Source organism: Scyliorhinus canicula, chromosome 8 (assembly GCF_902713615.1).
Source record: "Scyliorhinus canicula chromosome 8, sScyCan1.1, whole genome shotgun sequence".
Classification (NCBI taxonomy): Eukaryota; Metazoa; Chordata; class Chondrichthyes; order Carcharhiniformes; family Scyliorhinidae; genus Scyliorhinus; species Scyliorhinus canicula.
In genome coordinates, this window is record NC_052153.1 from 158,224,560 (window position 1) to 158,229,901 (window position 5,342).

Sequence of the window (5,342 nt, forward strand, 5' to 3'; positions counted from 1 at the left end):
ATTTTGGGTATTATCAGGCCTGTCCATTTCGCTGACTGGGCAGCACCAATCGTACCTGTAATGAAGCCAGGTGCCACAGTTCGCTTGTGCGGCGACTATAAACTTACAGTGAATACGGCTTCCTGACTCGACCGATATCCAATGCCTCGCATAGAGGATCTCTACGCGAAGCTTGCAGGTGGACTCTTGTTCACAAAATTAGATATGAGTCACGCCAACCTACAGTTGGAGCTGGATCCTGCCTCCCGGCCATATGTAATGATTAATACACACCGGGGCCTGTATGAATATACACGTTTGCCCTTTGGAGTATCCTCTGCCTGCGCTATTTCTCAACGCGTCATGGAGGGCATTTTAAGAGGTTTACTGCATGCCTCTGTCTACTAAGATGATGTTTTGATTACAGGGACGTCGGAGCAGGAACATTTGGAAATTTTGGATCCTCTCCTTAGACGTTTTTGGGAGGCTGGAGTCCGTTTATGTCGCACAAAATGCGTCTTTCAGGTGAAGGAAGTAGTCTACCTGGGTTATCGGGTGGACCGCGAAGGTTTGCACCCCGTCGCAGAGAAGGTGCCCGCAATTCAACAGGCCCCCGCCCCGACTGACACTTCGCATCTTTGTTCTTTTCTCGGCCTCGTAAACTATTTCGGGAAGTTCCTCCCCAATTTGGCAACTACGCTGGCCCCGTTGCACCTTCTGCTAAAGAAGAATCACACCTGGGTTTGGGGTCAGCCGCAAGAAACCGCTTTCCAGAGGGTAAAACAACAATTGTCGTCGTCGTCGTCTGGGTTACTAACCCACTATGATCCTGGAAAGCCTTTGCTCATCACATGTGATGCATCCCCGTATGGTATTGGGGCCGTCCTGTCCCACAAGATGGAAAACGGGGCCGAGCGGCCGATAGCTTTCGCCTCCCGCACATTGACTGCAGCGGAAAAAAAGTATGCGCAGATCGAGAAGGAGGGCCTGGCAGTGGTCTTTGCGGTGAAACGTTTCCACCAGTACGTATATGGCCGCCACTTCACTATCGTTACTGATCATAAGCCTCTGCTGGGACTTTTCCGAGAGGATAAGCCAATATCGCCCATTGCTTCCATACGGATCCAGCGCTGGGCTTTGTTGCTCGCTGCATATGAGTATTCTCTGGAGCACAAACCAGGAACCCAGATAGGGAATGCCGACACACTGAGCCGATTGCCTTTATCGATCGGCCCCATGTCGACCTCCACAACCGGTGAGGTGGTTGCAATCCTAAATTTTATGGACACCTTGCCTGTCGCGGCATCACAGATCCGTGAGTGGACCCAGACGGAGCCAGTCCTGTCAAAGGTTCGGCACATAGTCCTGTATGGTGGGCAGCATAGACAGCTCCCAGGCGAGTTGTGGGCATTTTTCTCCAAGCTGTCAGAATTCAGCGTGGAAGACGGCATCCTTTTGTGGGGGACGCGTGTGAGTGTCCCGGAAAAAGGACAGGAGCTGATACTGAGAGACTTGCACAATGGGCATCCAGGTGTGACCAAAATGAAAATGTTGGCCCGGAGTTATGTCTGGTGGCCAGGCCTCGACACCAACATTGAGAAGGTGGCCCAAAACTGCTCCATTTGCCAGGAGCATCAGAAGCTTCCGCTGGTCGTGCCCTTACATCACTGGGAATGGCCAGGGCGGCCTTGGGCGCGCTTACATGCGGATTTCGAAGGCCCTTTTCAAGGATTCATGTTCCTTCTATTAATCAATGCCCAGTCTAAATGGCTAGAGGAACATAAGATGACAGGCACAACGTCCAGCGCAACAATCGAGAAGATGCGTTTGTCTTTCAGTACGCATGGCCTCCCCGAGGTGCTGGTCACGGACAACGGCACTCCATTCACAAGTGAGGACTTTGCGAGATTCATGAAGATGAACGGCATAAGCCATATCCACACTGCCCCTTACCACCCGGCTTCAAATGGGTTGGCGGAGCGCGCAGTGCAGACATTCAAACGAGGCCTAAAGAAGCAGTCTTCCCGGTCGATGGACACGAGACTGGCTCGTTTTTTTGTTTTCATATAGGACCACCCCACATGCAGTGACTGGGATAGCTCCCGCAGAACTCCTAATGGGCTGGAGACTTTACACCCGCCTTAGCATGGTTTTTCCGGACATTGGCGCAAACGTACGGCGCACACAAGAACGGCAGGGACATGGATTTTCTCAGCTTCGGCCGATTTCGCAGTTTGCGCCCGGTGACCCAGTGTTCGTTCGGAATTTTGCTGGTGGTGCCCAGTGGGTCGCAGCTGTAATTTTTCACCAAACGGGCCCTATCTCTTACCAGGTGCAAGCCCAGGGCCGTCTCCAGCGCAAGCATGTAGACCACGTTCTGTCCAGAAGACCATCCCTTCAAAAATTCCCCGCCCCTGGAGCTCATTTCTACAGCCACAAAGACCAGACACAGTGGAAAGTATTCCTCACAATCTTCCTCTGCTGCCTCACTCAAAGCCTGCGCAGGTCATTGCAGAACCGCGTGGAGATAGAGACGCCGAGATGATGGAGGCAGCGGACTCCGACTCCGAGATGGAGACACAGGACGTCTCAGAGGGGGAATCCTCAGGCCCACGGGCCGTGGATGTACAACCGTTATGCCGTCATTCACGGAAGCGTCGTTCTCCATCTCGTTACACGCCGCCCGATCAGCGCCTCGTACACATGTACTGCAGCAAAACGAGCCCGACGCCCTCCTTCGCCAGGGTCTTCGGTGGATTCCTTGGATTTTGGGGGGGAGGGATGTCATAACCTGCCTGCTTACCACTGGCTGGGGACTAATGGCAATCCCACAATCCAGGTATGTGTGTGTGCGTTTATAAATAAATGTTATTTCTTTCCATCCTTCAACTCTTGCTGGATTCTTCGTGGCCCTCACAAAAGGGAGGAAACAAGAGTATCCGGAGGAAACCCATGCAGACACGGGAAGAATGTGTAAACTCTGCACAGACAGTGGCCCAGCAGGGAATCAAACCTGGGACCCTGGCACTATGAAGCCACAGTGCTATCCACTTGTGCTACCGTGCTGCCCTTTAACCTTTGTAATTCTTTACCCTAGAGAGCAGTGGATGCTGGGTTATTGATTATATTTGAGGTTTAATTAGACAGAACTTGATCTACAATGGAGTTAGGGTCAGAGGGAACAGCGAAGAAAATGGAATAAACATCACAATCAGATAAGATTTGACAAAGGGTCATCTGGGCTCGAAACGTTAGCTCTTTTCTCTCCCTACAGATGCTGCCAGACCTGCTGAGATTTTCCAATTTCGCTTTGGTTTCAGATAATTATGATATTGTTGGGCAAGCTGATAAGGCCAAATAGCCTACTTCTGTTTCTATTTCTTTCTTAAGTGGTGTTTTAATGATGCAGTAACTGTAAGTCTTAATTACTGCCAAACTGAAAATTTACTTGGGCACTGAAAATTTACTTTCATAAATATGCAATCTATGGCAGCACAGAGGTGCAGTGGTTAGCACTGCTGTCTCACGGTGCTGAAGACCCGGGTTCGATCCCAGCCCTGGGTCACTGTCCATGTGGAGTTTGCACATTCTCCCCATGTCTGCGTGGGTCTCAGTCCCATAATCCAAAGATGTGCAGCATAGTGGATTTGCCACAATAAATTATGCCTTAATTGTAAAGAAAATGAATTGGCTACTATAAATTTATAAATTTAATAAAAAATAAACGTGCAATCTCATTCCTTAGCATTTTAGTTATTTTTGGAGATGTGAAAACAAAATTTCACTTCATTTTCTGTCTCTTTTATCACTCACTCCCTTAATCCCAGTTTTCTTTCTTTCTCTTTATTTCCCTTTGTGTAAGTTGTTTTACATTCAATTATATATCTAACTTGCACTTCCTGGTTTAGATTCTGCGTGCCTCAGTAAGGATTCTTCATTCTGATTGGTGAGGAGATGCACCATTGTTAGCCGGGTTCTCACAGGTACCAGGTTTTCTGTACAAATGCTGCCTGGTGTCAAACTCTCAATGACTGTAACTTGCTACTTAAAAGCCCACAAATACTCTTTAGGCAGCTTTAAGCACAATGAATGGTGAGCATAGGTAGCTTCAAAATCCAGGTCATTATTATTCAATCATTGCTAACTGGAATACCTGAATCCTATTGTGTAGCTATTATTTGCAACAGGGGTTACCCATTAAACAAGCCTTTAAATTAGTTTTATTGCAAAGTCCTCAACAATTTAATAAACTTCAGTAAACTTAATACATTTTGACTGTTCATAACAGGCAAAGTACTGACCATACGCAACCAGCCTGTGCTGTTCTCAAATCTCAAAGTCTTCAACACTGGATGTGATTCTACGATTGGAGAACACTTGCTAAACAATCTTGATCATGTTAATAAATACACAAAAAACCAAGTTAAGATTGTGTCAGGCTCACGAGATGGCTCACTTACACATGATCGAAGCCACATATATTCACACATGGAGCCTGTCCTTTGCAGACAGAAGGAATATGTCCACATTTTGTGTCTTTTTCAATGGAACAAAAGCTTGGGGGCAGCCATTCCCTGGTTCATGGCAATGACTTTACCAATCAGAGTCGACCTGCCTGGTTTGAATTTGAACAAAAGCTTGGCCACTAACTGTTCTCTGCTGCTTTCTCCATGGCAATGACTTTACCAATCAGAGTCCACTTGCAACGATCAACACTCTCTTCTCATGCAGTGTAAATTATTGTTCTGTTTACTGTTGGCTTATCTTGTGAGCTGTCCTGATGAGTGCAAGATAAAAAAACTTTTTTTTCAGCAATATTCAAGTCCTGTACTACCAACTATTCAAAAACTTTATTGTGCATGATACTGACAAATGGTGGGAAGTGGTATTCCACTGGGATTGGTACACAGACAACTTTTCTTCAATTATATTATAAAGGAACACAGGAATCAGAGTACAGTACATTTGGGGTTGGCATCAAATTGGGAGCTGTAGTCAACACAGAGGAAGACTAATAAATTCCAAGAAGATGTTAATAAACTTGCAGAATGGGAGTACAACTGGGAAATTTCAATGTTGATTACTATGAGATGGTGCATTCTTGGAGGAAGAGTTAGAAGAACAAATGCTCTTGGAAAAGAAATCTAAATGAGGTAGAGCATAAAAGGAGCTGGGGCATAGGTACACAGATCAGTATACTTAGCAATGTACAGTATTCATTCGACCATAAAAATCCATGTGGATTCCTTTCTAGAAATTAGAACTGAAATGCAGAGAGGTTATGTTAAATCTAGAAAGAACTTTAGTTAGATCAAGTCCAGTTCACAGTTCTGGTCTCCATTTTATAAAAAGGATTAAAGAGA